At 38.6% G+C, this 13,175-nt stretch overlaps 1 long non-coding RNA gene across 3 annotated transcripts; it reads right to left on the minus strand.

Moving 5' to 3' along the window:
* Nucleotides 1-1,941: 1,941 nt before the first annotated feature.
* Nucleotides 1,942-7,111, minus strand: LOC144996825 (uncharacterized). 3 transcript variants are annotated; one of them, XR_013659625.1, is made up of 6 exons: nucleotides 6,521-7,111; nucleotides 5,455-5,537; nucleotides 5,075-5,151; nucleotides 4,618-4,729; nucleotides 2,810-3,073; nucleotides 1,942-2,379 (listed from the first exon to the last, which is right to left on the minus strand). It is a non-coding gene; the product is annotated as an uncharacterized LOC144996825 (long non-coding RNA). The 3 variants fall into 3 exon arrangements; XR_013659627.1 differs by lacking the exon at nucleotides 6,521-7,111 and adding an exon at nucleotides 5,738-6,484; XR_013659626.1 differs by lacking the exon at nucleotides 4,618-4,729 and having other exon boundaries at nucleotides 6,521-7,102.
* Between the last annotated feature and the right edge of the window lie 6,064 nt (nucleotides 7,112-13,175).

A 13,175-nucleotide genomic window follows, 5' to 3' on the forward strand; every position in this document is an offset into this window, starting at 1 on the left:
ATGTGATCATAGGTCTGAATGTTCTTTAGATGTGACAAAGACTGCTCACATGCAGACCTGGAGCCAAACACACACTCACACGCTACAGTGAGTGACAGGCAGCGGGTTTTACGTTTTTACAATCCCAGCGCGATTCACCTGCTGCCGGTCCCCACAACCCCTCACCCCCACCCTCTGCTTTCTTCCTCACACATCCCGTCTCCGCAACTGCGCGCTCTTTCTCAGAGACGGGAGCGCGCAGTTTTAGGCACGGCAATTCACAGGTTTTCAGCTGGTACAAACTCTGTGAAATAATAGATAATAGTAACTGATAGCGCTGGCGCAGATTTCTCTCTCTAAGCACCGCTACTACTGCGCGCCTCTGGCATCGCATCGCGCCGAGGACTGGTCTAATGAAAAAAAAAAAGTATAATTAAAGATTTGTCTGCGAGCCACATGTGACCATCAAAAGAGCCATATATGGCTCGCGAGCCATAGGTTCCCGACCCCTGGAGTAGAGGATGCCATCCTCTTCCTCCTACACAGAGCACACTCGCATCTGGACAAGGGAAAAGGCACTGTAAGGATTACTTTCCTGGACTTTTCCAGTGCCTTCAACACCATCCAGCCCCTTGTACTCCAGGAAAAACTCTCCAGTATGCGAGTGGACCCGTGCCTGGTTGCTTGGATTTCCAGCTACCTCACCGACAGACCACAGTACGTCAGGCTGAAGGACATCACATCTGACACTGTGGTCAGCAACGTGGGAGCTCCACAGGGGACTGTACTTTTATGGAGTTAATTCAGTCTCAATAATCAGAAATGCACACAACCGGTTTTACAAATGCACACGCTCCGATTCACAAATGTCATTTTATGCAAACGTGAAAAATAAATTCGGAAATACACACCCTGTGTTTCACAAACACACAGATTGTGTTTCACAAATGCACACTAAATGTTTTACAAATGCACAATAAGTGTTTCTCACAAATGTGCACACTGTGTTTCACAAAAAACATTTTAGTAATTCACAATAAATGTATCAGAAATGCACAGTAAGTGCTTCACAAACATGATTTTTAGGTACACATGTGATGTGAACTCACAGATCATTCGAACTGCAGACTGTGCATTCAAAATCCCGTTCTCGTTTGTGAATCTCCCCGTGTGTGTGAGAGAATTTTCTACGGTGAATATTGAGACTCATCTGACGGAGCGGGTCAACTAATGTCACCATTGGCTAGTGAATCTGTCAATCAAACTCATCGGCAAAGCAGGCGGGTTCGCTTTTAGCCAATCGAATGGCCCCTTACACTTTCTCTACGCTTTCTGCGGGTGGCAAAAGCCCCGCCCTTTTTTGATTCTGGACCAGTCGGTCGTTAGCGTGTTAGCCTTAGCATGGCTTGTCGGTTTATTGCCTTCGGTTGTCAAAAATTACTGGCTTGTGCAACTTTTCAGTGGACCTGGAAGCAAGGCAACAGTGGTTGAATGCAGTTGACATTGAATCCATCGAACTTTGTACTGGTCATTAGATTAAAAATGAATGTTTCACTCGGGATTGTTTGTACGTTATTCTCTTAGCTTTCATGCTAGCGTCATTTCAACACTCAGACACGGTTTTGATCATATGAAGGTGGAGGAGAAAAATCTTCAACTTCCACAGGTTTTGTGGAGAAACTGGCATCACTTTGCTCCGTACCACGCAGTGGGACTACATTACCTCAAGTTCATCTCACTGTCAATCACAGATACCCAACACACCTCCCCTGCTCAGCCCGAGGTCACTTTGCTTGACCTTAATTTTATTTTTTTAATAACTCAAATGTCATTGATTTTATATTGTAACCATATACATATACACCTCTTGGCCAGGTCACCCTTGCAAAAAAGATCCTCATCTCTCTGGGTTTTATAGCTGGTTAAATACTACACAACAAAAGATGGTCATAGAACAACAAACTGCAAACATTCACCCTTTATTGCAGAGTAAAATTCAGTGAAAACATGGACAGATTAAAACATCAAAATTTAAGCAAATGTGGGATCTCTACTGATTTGAATTTTATTTAAACTGGAACTAATTTTCATAACTTCCTTACATACAATGAAGTCCCTTGAACAATACAGCAGTATTGATTTGAACTCTGTCTTGCTCCCCTCAGTCTCTCTTCTTCTGTATGTAATTATGTCGCCTAAATTAAGTTCTAAACACACTGGACAGTAAAGATGTAGGTCCACTCCCAAACGGTGTGAATTCCACAATGGATTGATGTCGTCTTGCAGTTCCAACATTTGTGGACCCAAAAGAGGACTGTCCCATACCGGGACATTGATCCCAGGATGAGGTTCAGCCATGGATCCACTCTCCTCCCATTCAATCTCTGGAACCAGCATACCCTGACAAAAAAAAAAAAAAAAAGATACTGTTTATGAACAGCACTGTTTTTTTGTGTTTTAGATTATGTAGGAACAGTGACCGACTAATAATAACTTATACTGTTGCTTGCAGGCAGACCTCATATCTCCATAACTGTTTATAATTTGCAAATAAGTGAACCTTAACAAAGTAGTGACATTAGTACATCTGATGGCTCATAAGGCCATGCATTGTGATGCATTTTGAACTTGCAGATGTGCTATTCTTCCTACAAACAAACAATTTAGGGAAATTGTTTGCACCACACAACAATAATCCTTTTCATTCATTTTCGATGAAAATTCACTGTAGTCATTATGATTTCATGATACTCTTCTTGATACTTTCCACTTTAGTCAAACTGCACACAAATCAGTTGTCCAGTACAGTGAGATTAAATAAAGCATTTACCCGGGGATCAGAAACAGGGTTCTGGGTCAAGCCCAACTGCCACAGCTGATTTGGTGTCATGCTTTGCTCCGTCCTGATTGGATGGGTGTCCCACGCGTCACTAAAGACATCCAAACTGGCCTGAATGCGTGGTAGAAAAATGTAATGGCAGCAGAATACGTGATGTGACTGATATTGAGCAAGTCTTGGTCCTCAGGAGAGTGCAGGATGTTGTAATATAAACCAGTAACACTCACGAAGACATCACACCAGAGGAGCTCAATCCTGTATTTGGAAAAAAGCAAAAAGAAATATTATATTGTCAGATTTATTTTTAATACATCATTCACTTTTATGTATCAGGGCTCCAGACTAACTTTTTTCACTAGGAGCATAGTGGCCCCTAACTGAAAATTTTAGGGGCACAACCAGAAAATTTAGGGGCGCATACCGTAAATCAACATTCTAACCAAATCTACTAATTTCCACTGTATTACAAATAAATACTTTAATAATAGATGCAGAAATTACAATGTGCTGTTTCTAATTCAGTGTCATATTTTATTCTGCACTTTTGAAGATGCAACATGAAGGTAAACTGACAGCACCATCGCTGTCACGACAGTACAACTAAGTAAAAATAGTAAAAAAAATACCATACATTTAGAATAAAAAAAGTTTTTAGTAACAAGTGATTACCGTAGTAACCTTTCGTAATTTCACAGTTTCAAACAATACTTAAATGTATGTAAATATTAGAGGATGGAAATTCATGTTGGTGACACCAAATAGGTTCAGCCAAGATGCACAATAAGCGTGTTTGAGATCACCCAGATGGACGCAACACTGCACAGATCACCTGGTGTGTGACGTATATTTTTGTTTTTGCTCCAACATCACCTGTCAATCAAAACAAAAATATCCCGAGAAAGGGGTGAGAGCAAGACACCAATCAGAGCGAACGCAGCTGGAAATTTAGTATTGAACTGACTAAAAGCTGCCCTACAGACTACAAAACAATGCATTATGGGACATGCGTCCTGATGGGTTTTTTGTAGTTCACTGATCAATTAAAATAATTTAAAATACCAACTGATTAAAAAAAGGCTACATCCATTACAAAACATTAAAATAATTATAGAAGATGTAATATCACAGCTCATACTTAGGGGGAGAGGCATATTAAAACGAAATTGAATGTTAAGGACAACTCCTAATTCCTGGTCTCTTTCAGTCTCGCTGCAGCTTCGACTTCATGCGAGTTTGAGACCCCTGCTGTACACTCTGTCACTGGTACACTAGCTGCAGGTCGGAAGAACGAATCAATAGTTCGCTTGCTCATAGCTCAGACGCACATATCAGGTTGTGATGATATTTGTCTCTGTTTCCTTCCCATGGATGTTTACGTGCACTCGATTATCTCTAGGCCCCGCCCCTCCACATATTTTAGCCACTTGCAGTGACTTTCCCTATTCTTCTCAGACGCATTGGCCGCCTCAGGCATCACTCAATGAAACGCGAGTGTGTGCTCGCGTGTGCTCCAGTCTCATGAGTATTCGCGCGAGTGTGTGTGTCTGCCTGCGTGCGTGTGCGCTCGCGTCTCATTGATGATTTCATCTCTCATTTCATCGATCATTGACGTGCTCCTTTCATGTTTAATGTATAAAAAATACGGAGGGTGGAGGAGGCAAATTTACTGGTAGCACATGTGCAACTGGGTGTAAAATTCAGTCGCACACTCTCAAATTTTGGTCGCAAAATGCGACCAAATGGACGCAGTCTGGAGCCCTGTGTATATATTAAAGCTTCTAAAACTAGGTTCAACTCACCGTTGATTGTGTGTACACTTTTCCCACAATGAACCCGTTTGTGTCAGTTGTACGTACTGTGAGCATTAACTCGGCTATGCCCACATTTTCTCCTCCGTGATCTCCTCTCACCCTGACAATAACATGAAAATCATGTCTCAAACACATAATTACAAATGCATCGCCAATACGGTACACATCAGTTTAAAATGTAATGTTCTTATGTATGATGCCAATAAGTAGAATTTCTAGGTTAAAAAATTGCAGGAGTGGGTTACATGTATCACTGGGGAAAAAATGAGGTGAGAGAGACTGTTAAGGGGGGGTAAAATGTTATTCATGAGGGGAAAGAGTTTTAGAGTTGCCTTTGTTTATGGAGAGGAGTCTAAAAAAAGTAATTTTATTTTTGTACAAATAACCAAGTACTTATACTGCCTGATATGTGAATAAAATATTTCTTTATGAATGACATGAATACCTCAGAGGAAAGCCATAAACGTTCACAGCGTCACCGAAGAAGGCCAAGTGGGTGTCTGCACAGTTGTTGTCTGCTATCTTCTCAGGTACAGGATACAAGGAATACAAGTACAAATACTTTCAACTGACAGATGTTTACGGCGGCAAAAATGCTAAATTCCCAATTGACAGGTAAAACAGTAATACAATAGGATGATAAAATATGAAATAGAATAGAATAGAAGGGTATTTAATATTCCCTGAGGAAATTTTTTTAAAACGGCCATCTTAAAAAAACACATACACACACATGCATTACAAATAGAAATATCACAAAATAAAAAGATTGATAAAAAAAGGTAAATAATTGGAAAATCAGTGGGTAAAATTAAAAGAAATTACTTGTAAGATGCCCTGCCAGAGAGTTGTATTGCCTGATGGCACGAGGAACAAAAGATTGTCACGCTGTCACGCTTCAGTAATTCCTAGAGAATAAATAAAAACACAACAAACATGGATTAGATCATTTAGCTGTCTTATCTTAAATTACATAATTTTCAAATATATGAAAGGGGAATTTTTTTAAAACACTCTTGCTATGATTACTTGAGCTTGTAGTAAAGAACACCTTTAAAAAAATCAGAGACAAGACACTGATCACAGGAAGCCTGTGTGTAATACTTACAGTAACTTCTACTCAAATCACTGTTGACAGCTGATTTCTCCCATCCACCCTTTCTGTGACTACTTATCGACTACAAAACAGCCTAAAAACATAATGTTTGGGATTCTTGTCATTACGTCATTGGAAGTAAAGATACGGGGATTTTAGTGGCTGACACTCTGACACAATCTCACAGGGCTGGTCATCACAATGAATACGGGTTCTAACGTTAGAAACTTAATGAGGCTTCTTTCATTCAACAGTGGATTCATGACTGCTATATTTAAAAAATGCCGTTTTCATGAATGTCATATGAATTAACTTTGTTGCACAGTCCACCCCGTCTTAAAGTCTGGGCTGTGAAAATGCTGTGTCTAACTTTAACCCGGATCGCGTTTACATAAAGGCAGCACACGGAACAACTAGCTAGTTAGCATAGCATAGCATCAGTGTTTAAACAAATCGCCGTCTCCAAATCAATACTTTTTATTAAACTTTCTTTGCTGCTGTAAATCCGGCATGCTTTTCCCCTTAGTTCTATCTGAATCATGTTAAGAACCTACAGATCATTGGCTATAGACGCTAGCTGAACTTCACTCACACTCACAGGCAGCCACAACTTGCACAGGCTAAGCAAAACAAAGCTGAGCTAATTTGCGGTGGGGGTACTCTGCAAACGACTCGGCTGCAGTGTTCATAAAGCATTCACACATGTCACTTGGCAAAGGAGAACGCTTCAACTTAGTATTCAATAACATTACAGGACGCACAACGAGGGAATGATCAAATAAATGCATTACTTACGGGCTGAGACTGATCCCGTTCAGAAGACCTCTCCGCCATGTTTGCCGCCCGCGTCCTTTCAACTGCTGTGCTGAACAGCTCCCTCCCTCGTCACTTTGAAAGTGAGGAGTGTAAGGGGCCATTCGATTGGCTAAAAGCGAACCCGCCTGCTTTGCCGATGAGTTTGATTGACAGATTCACTAGCCAATGGTGACATTAGTTGACCCGCTCCGTCAGATGAGTCTCAATATTCACCGTAGAAAAATCTCTCACACACACGGGGAGATTCACAAACGAGAACGGGATTTTGAATGCACAGTCTGCAGTTCGAATGATCTGTGAGTTCACATCACATGTGTACCTAAAAATCATGTTTGTGAAGCACTTACTGTGCATTTTTGATACATTTATTGTGAATTTCTAAAATGTTTTTGTGAAATACAGTGTGCACATTTGTGAGAAACACTTATTGTGCATTTGTAAAACATTTAGTGTGCATGTGTGAAACACAATCTGTGTGTTTGTGAAACACAGGGTGTGTATTTCCGAATTTATTTTTCACGTTTGCATAAAATGACATTTGTGAATCGGAGCGTGTGCATTTGTAAAACCGGTTGTGTGCATTTCTGATTATTGAGACTGAATTAACTCCATATTGAATCGGAGCGTGTGCATTTGTAAAACCGGTTGTGTGCATTTCTGATTATTGAGACTGAATTAACTCCATATACTTTCCCCTTTCCTCTTCACCCTGTACACCGCGGACTTCTGCTACAACTCGGACACGTGTCACATCCAGAAGTTCGCAGATGACACAGCCATCGTGGGGTGTATCTGTGGCGACGAGGAGGAGTACAGGAGCCTGGTGGATGATTTTGTTGTCTGGAGCCACAAAAACAACTTACAGCTCAACACCTCCAAGACTAAGGAACCGGTCGTCGACTTCCCCAGACCATCTATCTTGTTTCTCTTATTTAACAACAACAAATGATGTGTATATATATATATATATATATATATATACGGTCGGCACGGTCGACCTCACCAAGATGGCGTCGCGTTCCGCCACCGTCGGCCAGGCTTCCCAAGCGGGCGTGTCTCCTCTAGCAATATAACTTATTGGTTGGAGAGGGGAGGAGCTAAGATGGCGGTCCGTGCGGTCAACTTTTTGTGAGCTGCTACGGTCCGGTCCCAAAATGTCCCTTTTGACCTCATTTTCAAACTGCTGAACTAGTTTTGCTTTTTTTGTATTACTCTCAAGTCTTACCACTGTAAAGAGACAAGAACGAAGTGAGAAAAATAACAACAGCAATATTAAGAGCTCCTAGAATGCCACGGGAAAAGCCTGTATCGGAGAAGCCGACTCCCGCATCCAAAAACCCAGAGATGACAAGTTCGGTAAAGTTAGAAACATAGTCACAGATTCGGACTTCCGGCCTCAATAACTCTTCTGATAAACGTTCAAATATACCAGCAAGTATCTCAATCCTTTTGTATTAACTCAGAGAGTGAACTACAAATGCATTTCAAAAGAAAAAATATCGTTTTTTTTGCCTTTTGATCAAAATTGTTCTCTTCGAGCTGTGAATGCAGACACGCAGCGAGCCGGCAGCCAAGGGACCGTCAACAAAGTGCAACCTCTGTGAAACACCATTCTGTAAAAATCAATACTCTTTTGAAAAGTGAATACATATCTACATTTATGTGAACTGGTAACGAAGATCTGTGAGCATATTCATGCTAAAATAAATATTTTGTGTGTCTTTCTTATATTTTATTGCACATATTTTTCACATTTATTAGAACACGAATCATAACTAAAGTGATCAATAGCTTTTAAAAGTACTGAAACTTCAGTCCCCAAACTTTCTGTACTAAGTATACATGACCTTATTGTCCGACTACAACAAAGACTTGGTAAGAAATTAGCTTTGTTTATGGTTTTGTATTAGTCATATAGAAATATGGATCATATTCAGTCAAAAATCCTCAATAGCTCTGAAGATACTGAAGCTTCAGTCACCAAACTTTCTGTACTGACTAATCATGACCTTATTGACCGACTACAACAAAGACTTGGTCAGAAATGAACTTTGTTTATGGTTTTGTATTTTTCATATAGAAATATGGATCATATTCGGTCAAAAATCCTCAATAGCTCTGAAAATACTGAAGCTTCAGTCACCAAACTTTCCTTACTGATTAATCATGACCTTATTGACCGACTACAACAAAGATTTGGTCAAAAATTCACTTTTTTTATTTTTTGGGAATTCTTTATTTTGAAATACGGATCATATTTGGTATAAATTGATTAATAGCTCTGACAATACTGAAACTACTGCCACCAAACTGTCTGTACTGACTAATCATGACCTTAATGTTCAACTACATTAAAGAGGGGTTCAAAGAACCGCTTTGTTTATTTTTTGGGAATTTTCATATAGAAATACGGATCATATTCGGTCAAAAATCCTCAATAGCTCTGAAAATACTGAAGCTTCAGTCACCAAACTTTCCTTACTGATTAATCATGACCTTATTGACCGACTACAACAAAGATTTGATCAGAAATTCACTTTGTTTATTTCTGGGGAATTTCTTATTTTGAAATACGGATCATATTTGGTCAAAAATCGTCAATAGCTCTGAAAATACTAAAGTTACAGTCACCAAACTGTCTGCACTGACTAATCATGACCTAATTGACCGACTACAACAAATATTTGGTCAAAAATTCACTTTTTTTTTTTTTGGGGAATTTCTTATTTTGAAATATGGATCATATTTGGTATAAATTGTTTAATAGCTCTGAAAATACTGAAGCTACTGCCACGAAACTGTCTGTACTGACTAATCATGACCTTAATGTTCAACTACATTAAAGATGTGTTCAAAGAACCGCTTTGTTTATTTTTTGGGAATTTTCATATAGAAATACGGATCATATTCGGTCAAAAATCCTCAATAGCTCTGAAAATACTGAAGCTTCAGTCACCAAACTTTCCTTACTGATTAACCATGACCTTATTGTCCGACTACAACAAATACTTGGTCAGAAAACCGCTTTGTTTATGGTTTTGTATTTTTCATATAGAAATATGGATCATATTCGGTCAAAAATCCTCAATAGCTCTGAAGATACTGAAGCTACAGTCACCAAACTTTCCTTACTGATTAACCATGACCTTATTGTCCGACTACAACAAATACTTGGTCAGAAAACCGCTTTGTTTATGGTTTTGTATTTTTCATATAGAAATATGGATCATATTCGGTCAAAAATCCTCAATAGCTCTGAAGATACTGAAGCTTCAGTCACCAAACATTCTGTACTGACTAATCATGACCTTATTATCAGACTACAACATAGACTTGGTCAGAAATGAACTTTGTTTATGGTTTTGGATTTGTCATATAGAAATATGGATCATATTCGGTCAAAAATCCTCAATAGCTCTGAAAATACTAAAGCTACAGTCACCAAACTTTCCTTACTGACTAATCATGACCTTATTGACCGACTACAACAAAGATTTGATCAGAAATTCACTTTGTTTATTTTTTGGGAATTCTTTATATTGGAATATAATTATACAATTTAGTTCACTGACAATGTTTTGTTCAAGTCTGTTTGTTTGAATACTAGTATAACTAAGGACAGTTTTTATTTATTTATTGGGTCTACATTGCATTTAGACCTGCACAATATACCGCAAATTTATCGTTATCGCAATTTCAAGCTGTGCAATATGCATATCGCAAAAGACAGCAAATTTGCAATAAATGGTTACCTTAGATGTGGCCAAACAATCCTATGGCAGCTTGAAGTGTTTAATTGACTGAAAGAATCCCTTTCTGCATTTGACCAATCAGATGGACCCCTTCACGTTGTTAACTAATTGGATGGCGCCCTATTATGTTGTATGTTCGCCTCCTACGTCAACAAGGGTCATTTGTAGTATAATTTTTAAACTGTTGTAATGGAATGGGAATAATATTTTTGGTTGTTTTGCTAATTGTTTATATACCGCAAATTATATCGATATCGCAATATTAATTACTAATATCGCATATCGCGAGTTTTCTTCATATCGTGCAGCCCTAATTGCATTATATTTTCTCCTAATAAATCATTTCTAACAGCTACTGAAAGTGATTTTCTTTCACCATTTTCTTTAGTGGTTTGGTATAAATAAATGGGAAAGAGTTGTTTACTGTAATTAAACTATAAGCAGAACTAATTAAATGTCATGGGCCAATGATGATCAATATACGAATAATTGAGATACCATAAAAAATAAAGAAAGAAACAGGTTGTAGTAGTAAGATGGTATAATAAAAAATGAGGACTATTGAGGACTGCATTAATTGTATTTCATGAGCAAATGAGTGTAATTGACAAATTATTTTTCATTCTTAAAAAAGAACAAAGTGAATTTTTGACTAAATCTCTGTGGTAGTGGGAGAATCGGGACATGATTAGTGTGTACAGGAAGTTTGGGGACTGTAACTTAAGCATCTTCAGAGCTATTGAGCGTTTTTGACCAAATATGATCCGTATTTCAAAATAAGAAATTCCCCAGAAATAAACAAAGTGAATTTCTGATCAAATCTTTGTTGTAGTCGGTCAATAAGGTCATGATTTGTCAGTACAGACGGTTTGGTGGCTGTAGCTTCAGTATCTTCAGAGCTATTGAGGATTTTTGACCGAATATGATCCGTATTTCAAAATAAGAAATTCCCCAGAAATAAACAAAGGGGATATTTCTGATCAAATCTTTGTTGTAGTCGGTCAATAAGGTCATGATTAGTCAGTACAGAAAGTTTGGTGACTGAAGCTTCAGTATTTTCAGAGCTATTGAGGATTTTTGACCGAATATGATCCATATTTCTATATGAAAAATACAAAACCATAAACAAAGTTCATTTCTGACCAAGTCTTTGTTGTAGTCGGTCAATAAGGTCATGATTAGTCAGTACAGAAAGTTTGGTGACTGAAGCTTCAGTATCTTCAGAGCTATTGAGGATTTTTGACCGAATATGATCCATATTTCTATATGACTAATACAAAACCATAAACAAAGCGGTTTTCTGACCAAGTCTTTGTTGTAGTCGGACAATAAGGTCACGATTAATCAGTAAGGAAAGTTTGGTGACTGTAGCTTTAGTATTTTCAGAGCTATTGAGGATTTTTGACCGAATATGATCCGTATTTCTATATGAAAATTCCCAAAAAATAAACAAAGCGGTTCTTTGAACACATCTTTAATGTAGTTGAACATTAAGGTCATGATTAGTCAGTACAGACAGTTTCGTGACTGTAGCTTTAGTATTTTCAGAGCTATTAAACAATTGATACCAAATATGATTCATATATCCAATATATAGAATCCCCACCCCCCCATAAAGTGAGTTTCTGATCAAATGATTGTTGTAGTCGGTCAATTAGGTCATGATTAGTCAGTACAGACGGTTTGGTGGCTGTAGCTTCAGTATTTTCAGAGCTATTGAGGATTTTTGACTGAATATGATCCATATTTCTATATGACTAATAGAAAAACATAAACAAAGCGGTTTTCTGACCAAGTCTTTGTTGTAGTCGGACAATAAGGTCATGATTAGTCAGTAAGGAAAGTTTGGTGACTGTAGCGTCAGTATTTTCAGAGCTATTAATCACTTTAATTATAATTCATATCTCTATCAAAATGTGAAAAATATGTGCAACAAAATATGATAAAGATGGACTTTCACACAAAATATTTATTTTAGCATGAATATGCTCACAGATCTTCATTACCAGTTCACATAAATGTAGATATGTATTCACTTTTCAAAAGAGTATTGATTTTTACAGAATGGTGTTTCACAGAGGTTGCACTTTGTTGACGGTCCCTTGGCTGCCGGCTCGCTGCGTGTCTGCATTCACAGCTCGAAGAGAACAATTTTGATCAAAAGGCAAAAAAAGCGATCTTTTTTCTTTTGAAATGCATTTGTAGTTCACTCTCTGTGTTAATACGAAAGGATTGAGATACTTGCTGTCACGATTGAACGTTTATCGGAGGAGTTATTGAGGACGGAAGTCCGAATCTGTGAATATCTTTCTAACTTTACCGAACTGAGATGACAACACATGACCACGAATACGCCATGGAAGTTTCCTCGCTGTCTACTAAAAGGAAAACCCCGGTTACACCCACCAAACCCTCCGTTCCACCTAACAAGGTAGTCGTCTCTAACAAAAGTGATGCCGAGTTGTCAGCATTAACTGCCGCCATCGAAAAACTGACGGCGAGATTTGACGACTTTGACGGCAGACTTCGGGAAAACTCTGTGATTCTGGCTAATCTGACGAAGATCACTGAGGTAAACGCTGCTGATATAAAGGACTGTAAATCCAAAGTGCACAATCTGGGAAAAGAAGTTTCTGTGCTGAGGAAAGAAAATGATGACTTAAGAGAGAGGGTGGTGGAGATGGAGCGATATAAACGGCGCTGGAACCTGAAGTTACAAGGTTTGAAAGAAAAAACCGAGGAAAACACCCGCAAAGAAGTCCTGGAGATCCTGGCAAAGATCGCCCCACAGCACACATCGGTGTTGGAAATGGTTGTGGATACAGTACATCGGCTGGGGAGGAAAGAAACCGGGAGGCACCGCCAAATCATCATCCAGTTCT

The sequence above is a fragment of the Oryzias latipes genome, chromosome 13 (genome assembly GCF_053564925.1).
Source record: "Oryzias latipes strain Hd-rR chromosome 13, Olatipes_Hd-rR_3.1".
Lineage (NCBI taxonomy): Eukaryota > Metazoa > Chordata > Actinopteri > Beloniformes > Adrianichthyidae > Oryzias > Oryzias latipes.